Below are 14,270 nucleotides of genomic sequence, written 5' to 3'. Positions count from 1 at the left end.
AGAAAAACAAAGAGTTGTTTCATATATTTTTGAGTATATAAATATGTATGATGTGCATAAACTAGCCATGGACCTTTGTGTTGTTGCATGTGTTGATTTATTTAAAATCGTTGTAATTATTTATTCATTCATATGGTATGTAATAATTAAATAGATAGTTTTCATTTGTTAATTTTTGTAAGTAATAGATTAGTTTTGGAAATAGTTTATTTTTATAAAAGTGTAACAAGAATAAGATGGTGGCCATTTTAAAGATCAAAAGTTTATAAAGTTGATTTTATTAAATTTTCTCAAACTTTATAAAATTGTTTTTATAAACTTGCTACAAGGTGTTGAAGCACGTGGGAGCACATGAAGACTTTACAAGATAAAGGTCCCTTAAGTCCCTTTAGGAATGGACTTGATAACTTTGTGATGGCTCACAAAATTATTACTAGTTAATGGTTTGGTTTATGCACATATGTTATAATTGTAATGCATGCTTGTGTTGTTTTATGTTTATGTTATTATTATTATTATGTTATGGTTGATAAATTAGTTTTTCAAATACAAAATAATATTTGAACATAAATAAACATCACAAGGAGTTTGGTTTTAATGAAATTTACCTTTTAACATAACATGCTAAAAATAGTTTTACAATAAAACAAACTTTATCGTTAAAACTAGTAACTGGTAAAATTTCGGGATTAAAATTGTATAAGTTTAAAATAGAGATTTGTAAATTTATCAAACTCCAAACCTTATTTTATAAAATGAAGTTTTATTAAAAGGTTTTCAAATGTTCTAAAGCGCTCAAACGATATAACTTGATACTGGTTGTTAATTTAAAACTTTGATCGCGTCAATTATATAAAACCGGGTTTTATTGAACATTGTTAAAAATGTGATCTTACATGAAATAACATTTTTAAAGTATACCATGGTTTATTGAATCCATGCAATAACCATGATATAACATGTTTTTTAAACTAGAATTATAAAAAAAACATCAAAGACCCCTTACAAAACTCAAATCTATGCAATTTTTTTTAAAAGACACTTGCATATCTCTTATATGCACTAGTGGGATAAAGGATACCTAACCGCTTGGTGTTATCTTTTGATGGCCGAGGTGTTTTCTCGATTTCTATAACCAAGTTATAGGTCGATTACACAAGTTTTTCAAATTGGACGATTTGATCGGAAATCTTTTGATACCTAAGCAAGAGAGTTCTGAGGCATAGATGAGATCAAACATGTCTAATTAAATTTGTTATTAGCGATCCCGTAAATCTAGGAATTATATGGTAAGATATAATTGATAATCGATATCTACCGGGTTGAATTCGGATGAATGGGATAAAGGATGCCTAATCATTTATTTGTTTTGCAACTTGGATCCTAGACTTTGATAATTAATGTTTTTAGAAACTAAAATGGGTATTAATTATTAAAGACTAAATATTGAAAATACTAATTGAATTTTGTTAAAATTTTGTAGATATATATAATCCACTCTCATAACCATGAATTGTCATCTCTCTTTAAATGACTTAATGAAACAATCACATTCAATAGATACAACTTCAATGAATGGGTTAATGTCTTAAAAGACAATCTCGTGAGAGATGTGAAATTGTATATACTTAAAGGTCCTATTCCTAAAAAATTTGCTTTGAGCAATAGACCTGAATATGTTACCTAGTAAAGGCATCACTGTGATGCTCAAGATGCTTCTAACATCAAGCTAGGAATAGTTATCCATGACTTCTAGGAAGTCTTGGATAATTTAAACATATATCTGATGATATAACAAATCAAGCAATATTCCAATAAATACAAGGATATTTTATTTAAAGCTAGTTTAAACATTGGAATAATGCAAGGCTAAAAGAGTCACCTTGTGTGATCTAAAAGGCCCATGTTTTATGGAATAAACACCTTTTAAGCCCAAGAAATCCAATAAGGCCCACATAGATGGATCTTGTTTCTTTTGTGAAGAAAGTGGACACTGGTAGAGGAACTGCTCCTCTTATCTAGAAAGAAAGTCTGGAAGAGACTAGTACTTCAAGTATCTAATGGATAGAACTCATATTTTTCGTGTAACACTCAAGTACTTGGTACTTAAATGTTAATCTAATATTTGTAACTTGATTGCAAATTCTTACAGAAGAGTAACTAGCTGAGCACAAGCAAGTTGGAACTACACTCTCGAAGTTTAGTTTATTATTTATGCTTAGAACATAAATTTCTTGTAATATAAAACAATGTTTTTTTTGGAACAATGTATGTTTTAAATTTAGCATGTCTAAATATTTATGTCTCAGTTATTTATTTAAATGTTTGATTATTTACTAGATTGTTTTTCATAACGATAATACTCATATTTTGAAATGATTGACTTTTATTTCTGAGACTAGATCTCTTAATAGAATTACAAAGTAAATATCAACATTCTATAAATCAAATTAAGTTCTATATGCAAGCATTTTTTTACTTAAACTTGTTTTAAATCAAACTTATCCATGACATTGTTATCTTTATTGTATAAATGAAATCCACATATTCCAACTTCAAGAAAGGGATCTTTGAAGGCAAATAATGTAGTTTATTTGACATATGTGAATCTTATTTATATATAAAAGATTCCTAATAATATTTTCACTAAAGTGTAGAGAAAATATTTATTAATGAACTATACAGTGTATGACTTCCTTTCTAATGAATGTCTATGATTAAGCACAAGATACAACCCAATAGTACCATCTAAAGCCTTCGTGATGATAAAGGGTGAATTAAACTTTACTTGATATAGTTTACTTTCTAATCGGTAGAAATGTCATCCTTTTAACATTTTTGGGATTATACTTCAGTCACTATTAATTGTATCTAGAATACAAACGCCAAGTAATTATATAATTGTAGAATATTCTAAAATGGCATTTAGATTATTATATACAAACATACCAAGAATAAGTTCATTTATTCCTCTGAAAGTTGAGTTAGCAGAAAGCAAGCTTCTAATGACAAAGCAAGTGGGAGGCACATGGAACTTGAAATAGTTCAAGAACCATAGCCTGATGTAACAATTGTTGGCACTAGTTTTTAACAAGAAATTGTTAAACATGAATTGTAGCTATTCATAAACATAAATTGTTCACAATAATGGTAGAAATCATCTATGACTTGAGAAATGTGGAATCTCTCATTGATGAGTTTTTGATGGTTTCTAGTTACACCATGAACTACCAAAATGTTATATCAGATCTTGAATCTGACAAATGACTTAGAGTCATGAACATTGAGATGTAATCCATGTTTAATAATGAAGTATGGGCTTGATTAATCTTCCTCTCTATAGCAAGGCTAGAAGGAGTAAGAGATTCTTCTAGAAAGAATATATACATGGATATATATATATATATATATATATATATATATATATATATATATATATATATATACACACACATTTAGTGATACTTGTTATATAAGGATTTTCTCATACTCATGTCATTGATTATGATCAAACATTTTCATAAGTAGCTATGATTAGATCAACAAGGATGTTATTCACTATAACTTCATATTCTTAATATGAGATATAGCAAATAGATTTCAAAAAAGACTGTTTTTTTCTTAATAGACATCTACTAGAAGATATATATATATATATATATATATATATATATATATATATATATATATATATATATATATATAGCTTAGCATGGAGGTTTTCCTAATCCATGTTATCCTAACCAAATGTGTAAGGCTTAAGATCCACTTGTGGATATAAAGCAAACATCTCAAGGTTGGAATAGTCATTTTAATATAAAGATACAAGGTATGCTTTTATATCAAAATGAAAAAGAATGTGTGTGTGTTTACTAAGAACTAGTGGGAGGATAGTAATATTCCTAATCTTGTATGAAAGAGACATACTTAATCATTTGAAATGACATTCCGACTATGCAAGGTGGTTTTCACCTTCACTCGGAAAGTATTTCTAAAATGAAAGACTTAGGAATGACAAGATACATTTTTGGAAAGTAAAATCTATAAGAGATAGATAACGATGAATGTTAAAGGTTTTAAAATTCGTTTTGCATGAAATGACAATATCTTGAAAGAGGTCAAGATACAAGATTCTTTTAGAAGATTCTTGATATTGTCACATGACACCATGTGGTGTAATTTTTTATAGTCTACAGGGACCAAATTTGAACTTTAAATGATTGATTTTGAAAAAAAATAACAAAGTTAACCATAAAACTCATTAAGCGGGCTAAAATGATAATTCTGCAAGAAAATTGTGGCCATAACAATAATAAAAATATGTTAGGACTTTTTACAATTACACGTTAAAAACTTAAAACTTTTATTTTTATATTATTCTCCAATGTTTTAAAAAACCGGTTTTTTAGTTGAACCGGTATGGTGACCGGTTCCCGATTCAACCGGTTCGACCGGCGGGTCAACCGGTTTCTATAATTTTCATTTTTTTTTTCTTATTTTCCTACACATACATACACATATAAATCATGCATTTGACGTTTACAAGTTTAAAACATTAAAAATATACATAAAAATAAGTTATAGATTAATCTAAATACATAAAATAACGCATAACAATAAGTTTTAGTATTTTACATCAATTCATATACGTCAAAAAGAAAATAAAATATAATATGAAACAAAATATAGTTTTAGATGAATACAAACACATCAAAAAACTTTATAACATTACCATATGTTTTTATTTTGAGAAAATTAAATAGATTTGAAAAAATCACCAAAGTTTATTATGCAAGTAGTTCTTATCTATGTGTTTTTATTGGTTTAACCGGTTCAACCGGTTTATTTTGACCGGTTCAACCAGGGTTTTTTGAAAACCGGCCGGTTCAGTCCGGTCAAAAATCGACGTAAAACCGGTGATAGTTGAATCGCTCCTTCCCCCGGTTCCCGGTCCAACCGGTTCGACCGGCCGGTTTCAAACCGGTTTTTAAAATATTGTTATTCTCAGCTCAAACTGTGTTTCTAAGCTCAAACAATGTTAGTTATTATGTGTTACAAGTGAATTAACCGATGAAGTTGGCATCAGAGAATGCGATCTTGTTCGCAAAAAAAATTCTCATATGATTAATTTTGAAAAAAAATCAAAAACGGTAAAAACCAGTTAGATTAAAACCGAAACCGATCTGAAAAAACTGTTTAAAAACCAAACCGGTTTTGGTTAAGACCGATGTTTGTGCACCTCTAGTTACGTGTCCAAACAATTGGTGTACAAACAAAACCCACTATATCCATATCACAAAAATCAAATTAGTTAATAACAAAAGTCCAAATCCAGCAACAGCTGTTGGTATTAACGCCTTTCCCACTCTAATGTCCATATAAAAAGTAGCTGTTCACTTCACCCTCATGCTCTTTCATATAAAATTAAGCTTCGAGAAAGAAATGGATTTCATTCCATTCCAGCAGCATAATTATTTTGTTCCTTGACACTCACTCAATAGTCAATGGTATTGGTAGTTGCACAGCAACCTACATTCATCACCACCATCAACAACTACCCATCCAACACACTCTTCTTCCACGCCCAACAGACAAACAACCCCTTACATCATATCTTCTTCTTCTTCTTCTAGTATTATAATATTTCTAATATTTTACATCATATCATCTTCTTTCTTGTACCTTCATACCAATAATAAAACACCATCATTGTTGAAGAAATGAGTAATTACAAATTTCTTTTTTTTTAAATCACTGTGATTTCATTTTGTTTTAGATTTGGTCTTTTCCCAATCACACCTTGTGATTATGGTCAGGGTATTTAAAGACTTGTATAGTATTTTTTATTAATTTTACTAGTATTTGCAATGACAAAATGCAAAACTGGTCCCTGGGGTTGTCAATTTTATGTGCTTTTGGTCCAAAACGAAATGTTGGTGCACACTGGTCCAAAATTGGATATTCTATTGTTTTTGGTCCCTTTCAACTTAAAAGACCATTATGCCCTTATAATTTGTTTTTCCATTTTTATATCTATTTTTTTCAAAATAAAACTCTCTCTCTCTCTCTCTCTCTCTCTCTCTCTCTCTCTCTCTCTCTCTCTCTCTCTCTCTCTCTCTCTCTCTCTCTCTCTCTCTCTCTCTTCTCTTCTCTCTCTCTCTCTCTCTCTCTCTCTCTCTCTCTCTCTCTCTCTCTCTCTCTCTCTCTCTCTCTCTCTCTCTCTCTCTCTCTCTCTCTCTCTCTCTCTCTCTCTCTCTCTCTCTCTCTCTCTCTCTCTCTCTCTCTCTCTCTCTCTCTCTCTCTCTCTCTCTCTCTCTCTCTCTCTCTCTCTCTCTCTCTCTCTCTCTCTCTCTCTCTCTCTCTCTCTCTCTCTCTCTCTCTCTCTCTCTCTCTCTCTCTCTCTCTCTCTCTCTCTCTCTCTCTCTCTCTCTCTCTCTCTCTCTCTCTCTCTCTCTCTCTCTCTCTCTCTGTTCTTTAACTTCATCTATTTAAACAACACACAAAATTATGAAGATCCTCGTCCGATGGAGAAAAAGAAATACAAATGGGAACACCCCCAAGGTCAATCGATGGTCCAGTGGTCCAGCTCTTGTGCTCTTCTGTCTCGGAAGAAGGATGCGAAGGAAGAGGGCTCGGTGTGGCTAGGGGTGGTGATGGCAAAGCTGTGATGGCAGCGGTGGCTCCGCCGCTTCCTCTCTCTTCTATTAGGTGCTTGACGAGGAACAGATAGAAGGCAGCAGCGGCGTTGGGGTGTTGATGGTGGTGGGTCACGACAGGGGGAGTCGGAGGAGCTGCCACAGTCGACTGTGGTGGCTCTTTTCGCCGGAGAAGTGAGAAACGAGGGAGAGAGACGAGTTGGAGATGAAAGGGAGGTCGGGGAAGGGGTTTCGACGACATCAGCTGTGGTGGGTGATGGTGGGAGGTGTTGGTCGTTTATGGTGGAGCAAAGTGGCCAGAAGGATCATTGAGGTGGGAAGTAGAGTGGTGGAACTTCTTCCGGCTCTTTTTCCGGCACTACAATGAAAAAGATAAGGGGTCGGTATTTTAGAGATGGGTATAAAGATCATGAGAGAGAGAGAGAGGTGGTTTTATTTTGTTTTTGTTTTTCATTTTATTTTAAGAATAAGAAAATAATAAAAGAAATTAAAATATAATTATTTAAGGGGCATATTAGTCATTTTAGGTGGGATGTGGACCAAAAACACAAGAAAATATAACCATAGGGACCAAAACCACACAAGGTATCTAAAATTGGACCAGTGGTGCACCAACATTTCGTTTTGGACCAAAACTACAGAATTTTGCCAACCACAGGGACCATTTTGCAATTTTGTCTATTTGCACTAGTAGGATTGGACAGGAAAATAGTCTTTTGATATGTGCATTATAATTAGGTGGCCTGATTTGATGGGACATGACCAATGACCAAATCCATAACAAAATGAAAACAGTTTCAAAACAAGACTCTTACAAGCAACAAATTAGGGTGAATGTGAGATGTTTTGATTTAGGTTAGGTACCTGATGTTGATGATAGCTGATAACTGTGTCAAAGTGTCTTGGCCAACTTAAAATTAATGGAGTCGGAGCCAGGAGCAGTTATCAAGTTTCCAGTATCAGACATGTAAAAATTGTTGTAATTAATTCTCGTAACCAAATCCACCAAATGCGGAAATTGACCCACGTTCAGCTTGAAAGATAGAACCTGCATGCACCCAACTCCTCGTAACTCAGAACTAGACCACTTACTTCAATAAACATTATATACTATAATTATATATAGCAAACTACTTTCTTTACTTTATTACAGGCAGCATTGTACTTTAAAAAATCTACACAAAACAATTTCACTGCTATAAATAAATAATAATTGAGGAGATTTTTCCAAGTATGAAAGTATAATGGTTGATATAGATAGATAGATAGATTTACAAAGTACAATGGTTTACTTAATAAGCAGAAAATTGAAAGTACAACGCTGTTATAAAAAGAAGGGAAATACGCAGTACATTGCTATTTCTGGCATTTAACCCTTGGAAGTAATAAAAAAAGTAACAAGACAGAAATGCAAAAGGAAAAGAAGAATAATGATATACATAATACCCTGAGAAGGAAGGCGATGCAGTCATCAAATTGTTTGTGAATGCGGTCGACTTCCTTGTCACATCTGGCCTTGATTGCAGAAACAGCTCCACCGCTTACTCAAAGTCTGCTGCACCGAGTAGAAGTCTAGTGCTAGTCCAAGTATACTGTTGATCCGGCTCGCAATCAACACCACTGTCAACCAACAAACACCAATCTACTTTCATTCTTTATTATACTCAAATTCCAGAATCCAACTACAAACAACTTTTCATTGCCAGCTATCACTTTCAAACTCAGGTGTCTTAAAATGATGGTTCATTAACATAACACTAACACCAACACTATTTAGAAAGTAGGTTGCTATTTCTTGTTACTATTTAGTAAGTAGAAAATCATCTTGTTAAGTGATTACAAACTGACCAGCTTGTCTGGAACTACAAAGCACTGGCGTTGAATTGACAGCAAGTATGCCTCATGAACCTCAATCACTTCATCAAGAGATCCGGCAGCTGCCATTCCTTCACATAATTCACGCCATGCGCTATGGTATACCTATGTTCACATCACCCAAACCAACATTTCTTCATATTACTTACACCATTCTACTTTAAAAAAAAAAATTACAGCAGCTAGATTTTTCAAAGTACTGTCCTCCTAATAAGAAAGAAGTCAAAGTACAATGCAGAATATCTTCAAATAATAGGAAAAAACTTTGCCCTAAATAATAATTCTAAGGTAGGTGTAGACTGTAGACTGTAGAGGAGGTTATTAGTTACCCTGTCCATAACATATTGATGAAACGCATCAACGAAATGAAGAAGTTTTTGCTCCACCAACCATCTATGCTTGCGATTGACTGTTGGTGTACCTCGTTCCTGGAAACATAAAAAAAGTAAAACAATCATCCTATATGAATATGAAACTGCAACTTATAAAATGTCAATGTCATGGTGACTGCCGTTTCAGGTTACATACCATAGTCCATACTTTAAGAGATTAAGTTTAACTGTAACATAAACATTCAAGTATTTTGAACAAAGTATACTATACTACTACTATATCATGTAGGAGTACCCACCTTCCACATCCATCTTCGAGCTTTATCCAGGACAAATTTTGCACGCTTAACCCTCAATAAGAAATTCATCACCTGCTTATTATTAGCGTATGTATAAATAATCAAACTCACCAAGTAGACAAAAAGACAAAAGACACTACCTGGTTGTATTTCTTTAGAGTTTCAGCATTAGCTATAAGTTCAAGCGGCCACGAGACCTACAATGAAAAAGACATGATCTTGATTATAGTCACAATTCTTATTTTCTTTCTATCCAGCAGCATGAAATGAAGTGTAGTTATTACTTATTAGTTAGTCACCTTGTATGTGAAGTTAAGGGAGTCAAGGTCATTGATTCCAGAGACCTGTGCACGATGATTTTTACGGGGACTTGAGACAAGAAATGATGATGCAGTAGTAGTAGTCTGTTGAGCATCTCCATCACTTTTTGTTAAAGATACAACTAAGGAATCTGGTGAGCTTAGTACTGTGGCATCAGCAGAGTTGCGTATCGAGTCCTGAAAACTCATTCATTCATTCAGTAACTGTAAGCATCAATATACAACAATATCAACCATTAAGCCATACCTGTAACACTGTGTTCAACTCAAAATCATCGTCCCATGATTCTCCTTTGTCCAGCTTATTGAAAACTACTGTCAAGAAATGCTGCAGAAGATCACCTGCTTCCAACAAACCTTTCAGAATTTAGAATTCTCTTTTTAATATTATTAGCAGCAAAGCCAATAAGCACTACCAGAGCCTAACAAATATACATCACGCAGCACTCCCAGCTCAGCCATCAATTTCCAGTCATATAGCAACTTTGACAATATCTGATTGCCGATATGATCTACCTGAAACATTATTAGAATATGTAAATACAATTTACAATTTACAATTACATGCAGTCAAATATACCTGCTTCTTGATATAAAACGTAAGGCATTCCCTCAAAATAACAACAGGAAGTGGAGTAGATTTTGGTTCAACAGTTTGAATCCAGCCAAGGACTTTTGACACAAGGGTGCTGTTTTTTTGGAATGGTAAAACCTCCGACATCATAAGCTCCTCCTGTTTCCACTTGTACGTCAAAAACAAAGTAAAAAAATAAAAAATTATAATTTACTAGATTAAAATATATATATATATATATATGTGTGTGTTACCTTAAAGGACGGAAGGATAGTCGGAAATGGAAATAAAGATTCCACCACCTTTATGCCATGTTGAGCGCGAGGATCACCAAATGGAAAACCACAGGCATAATTTGTTCCTTTAGCTGTCATAAACTCTTCACCATATATAGCTTTCCTCAATTTGTCATCATTCAAAGGAGGGAGAATGTAGTTTTTAGAAAGGTTTAATGAATTCCAATCGTGGGTATTTGCTTTTGCTTGAAGAACCTTTTGGCATACAGTTATAGTGGGATTTTCAGGACAAAAGGAGCTAAGAAGAGGCTGAAATGGAACAACCAAATCTAGATTCTGTTCTACTTTCATGTCGTTGTTGAGTGCATCAACCAAAAACTTATGCCAAATCTTCTCCGAGTATGCTGCTAATAATTTCTCCGTTGAAGTTGCAGAAACAATTTTATCATTTTTCCAAAAGATTTCAGACATGTGATCACCATGACCGATCAGAGCTGTTAATGACAAACAAAATATTTCTGACAAGCTTAGCTGATGAGTCATGCTCTCGTGATGCCTACCAACAAGTGTTGATGTGATAGGAATATGCTGGATCAACTGCAACGACTTTCCAGCTGAAATTATTTCTTTTGCAATATCTTTCAAGAACAAAGGACAAACCACTAGATCATACTCATTTTGCCCCCTTGTTTTTGATGCTACTTTTCCAGACATCTTTTTCTGTGTCAAGGGAAATAAATCACTCACGTGAGCCGCACTTAGCTTCTTATGCTGTGTTGATCTTAACAGGTAACTCTTCTCCCAGAATTCAGCCTCGTCTATACCAATCGTTTTGTTTGCATAAAAGAACATCTGCCAAAAGAAAATATAAATAAAGAATACAATTAGTTAGTTAGTTAGTTAGTGTTTGGTATGATGATGGAAACAGGACCATGGTTAGAAGATAAGACTTGCACCAGAAATCATTCGAATTGGTATAAACAGGTAGGGGTGAAATTGAAATTGAAATTGAAATTACCTCCTCAAAGGGATCATCTAGTATTCCCTCAAAAATCCAGGAATCAAGAACCTCAATATATGGCAGTAAACATCCAACAAAGATATAGAGTAGCATCCTGTATGAATCTTCCTGTGTAAATAGCAGCAAAATGTATAGCTTTTTTAATCAACACTAACAACAGAAACTGAGTATCAAATGACCAATTAAGTGCCACAACCTCACCACCTTGCACAAGGCAAGCATCATTAAGCTTTTCATAAAGATGGTTGAGAATGTGAACGGCCGTTTCAGCAGATGAGAGAGGTGTATCACCTTCAATCGGGATGGCACCATGCACTATCTGCAATAAATATTCTGCTCCACCACAAAGCCTAAACATAAACATTGATTAAACATGATGTTTTTATGCATTCACCATTCATAAAATAAATCCCAAACACTTCACATACCTTGTTAAAGAATTTCCCAATCCCAAAATGGTCGGAGCAGTCCCAGTATTAGAGTTGTTCATCTTTAGTTCCTCTGTCAAAGCAATATCGCGTAATTTCTGCTCTAAGGAGAAATCACTAATAATCAGAAGCATACAACAGAACACAACGCAATGCCTGAATGTGTTGTGTGTCGTTACTTACTCTAAGCCAAGCAGAAGCTGAGGAAGCGAATGCTCTCAAGGTAGGTGGAGGCGACCTCGACCTGCCAGACATATCTTCTATCTCACAGAGCCTAAGCTCTACCAATTTCAAGCATGTTGCTGAATAAACAAATTGATCCAAGACCATACCAAGACTTGTCTGAGAGAGATGCGTAACATATAACCCCTTTCTCGCACGATAACCCTGCCCGATCCCCTTCTCCCAGTAAAACAAACAGCTTGAAAACCCTTGAAGTATCTGTAAAACACCTCTCACCTAAAACCCAATAAACGCACTAAGGATACTGCTTGATAACCAAAATGCGCGGAAAATCAAAATCTAACATACCAGATCAAATTCGTTTGTACGAGAACCAGGTAAGGGGGAAGCGAAATGCAAGGAACTAGTGAATTCACTGTTGATCTTGTCGATGAAACTTTTAGAAACTTCCATTTTTTTCAGTCTATGGCCAACAAAATGCCAATACAAGCCCTATGTGGTACCCTAATTCTGAATGGGAACCGATCGACGGCGATTCATAGATTTTTCCGGCTGCCGGATGTTCGCCGAGGTTAGCAGACCTAGGAGATCAGTTCAAAAAGCGCGAAGAAATTGAAAATCCACAATAAAGAATCGCAACAACCATGCCTGAAGCCCGTTTAACAAGCGGGTTGGATTATATATCAATTTAGGTTTTTTAAGGTTTATTAATCGAGTTTTAACCAAAAAAAAAAAAAGGAACTTAAGGTGTTGTTTGGATTGTATGATCTCTTAATTAAGGTGTTGTTTGGTTGTATGATGCCGTGGAATTAGAATTTGAAAAAAAAAGTGTCATGAATTTGAAACCGATTTCATATCATATCATGTTTTCATTAAATAGAATTGAAATTCATTTCAGATTATGTTTGGTTCGTAGAAAATAAAATTGAAATCCATATGAAATGATATAATTGCTCTTTTGTCTCGTTGCTTAATTTTATTTCATTTTCTAATTTATCTGTGAAGATATATTATAGAGAAAATGACAAATTTAGCCAAATATACTAATTACTTTGTGGGAAATAGCCAAAAAAATTGAAATTGCAAATTTGGCCACCGAAATCGCAGATGGGAATGGTCCGTCTGCGATTTTCACATCCCATCTGCGAATGTACAAGTGGCTAAAGCACAGACGTGCTTTAGCCACTTGTACATTCGCAGTGGGGTATTTTTTTAATTTTTTTTTGTATATATATAGGGTTTACCAGGCTAAAATCGCAGATGGACTGTGTCCATCTGCGATTTCCTCTCTTTGATCTGCGATTTTATGTTTTTTTTTTGTTTTTTTTTATTTTGATTATGAAATCAATGTTTGACTATGAAATAACCTTATTATATATAAACTTTTGTAGAAAATTATCAGTTTACTTGTTATTTCTTTAGGAAATTTCTTTAAAATCTCTCTAAAAAAATGATTCAATATTTGGTTTGTCTTGTAACTGGTGGGAGATGGTAAGTTATTGAAACAAATTTGGAATACGTATGTCCACAGGGAGGTATATCTGAATTCGCTTTGATATTTTCTGAGTATATTAGTTATAGTGATTTTGTATCTTTGGTGAGAAGCAAAATTGATTTGTTAGACAAATATAGAATTAGTCTTCGTTTCCATCATCCTGAATTGAATTATTATATAGTCATAGTTGAAGACATGGATGTTAGAATGTTGATAAATGTAGTCAAATGTAGTGGAGGAAGGGCTGTGAAAGTGTTTGTGGTGGTTGATGAAGGAGATGAGGTTAATGAGGCTGGTCAGAGTGGAAATCAGCTGGTTGGTAATTTATGCAGCTATAAAGGGAGCAACGATCCGATAGGGACTTTCAATACTCCCAGTGTACCTCAATTTCACAGTGTTGCTGAAAATGTTAATGTTACTTATTCACCTATTCACTATGTGGATCCTGAGAATTACAAGTATGTTGGTGATGATGATGTTGATACATATCTTAATGACGTGGGTGGTCGTTGTGTTGATGTTCCTGAACAAGAAGTTAAAGTTATGAATAGACGTGTAGTAGATAAAAGTAAAAAGAAAAAAATGATGCGTCAAAAAGATGAAAAAAAGCATGTTTATGGGGATTATGCTGATGTTGCTGATGTAGCTTTAGATATAACCGACTTAGAAAGCAATTCAGATGGAGATGAGTTGGGTGATGAAGTTAAAGCTAAGTTTCCTGATAACCTTTTTTACGGTATGCCCCCTCTACCAGCATGTCCAGTTGATATTAATGAAGATATCCCAACACAGATGGTAGACATCAATCTTCAAAAGATTGAATGTGAGAGTATATTTAAGAACAAAGAACT

The 14,270-nt window shown here is 33.9% G+C and overlaps 1 pseudogene across 1 annotated transcript; it reads right to left on the bottom strand.

The window, feature by feature from the left end:
- Window positions 1–5,267: 5,267 nt before the first annotated feature.
- Window positions 5,268–12,628, bottom strand: LOC145119475 (uncharacterized; annotated as a pseudogene). The gene is made up of 17 exons (XR_013713878.1): window positions 12,273–12,628; window positions 11,925–12,200; window positions 11,742–11,839; window positions 11,510–11,663; window positions 11,311–11,421; window positions 10,311–11,144; window positions 10,063–10,215; window positions 9,899–9,998; window positions 9,730–9,824; window positions 9,462–9,659; window positions 9,303–9,359; window positions 9,163–9,234; window positions 8,861–8,959; window positions 8,501–8,636; window positions 8,103–8,276; window positions 7,521–7,704; window positions 5,268–5,682 (listed from the first exon to the last, which is right to left on the bottom strand). The product of XR_013713878.1 is annotated as an uncharacterized LOC145119475 (transcript).
- Window positions 12,629–14,270: the final 1,642 nt, after the last annotated feature.

This window comes from Lactuca virosa, chromosome 6 (assembly GCF_052849685.1).
Source record: "Lactuca virosa cultivar CGN04683 chromosome 6, Lactuca_virosa_CGN04683_v6, whole genome shotgun sequence".
Lineage (NCBI taxonomy): Eukaryota > Viridiplantae > Streptophyta > Magnoliopsida > Asterales > Asteraceae > Lactuca > Lactuca virosa.
This window is presented reverse-complemented; position numbering and strand designations above follow the sequence as displayed.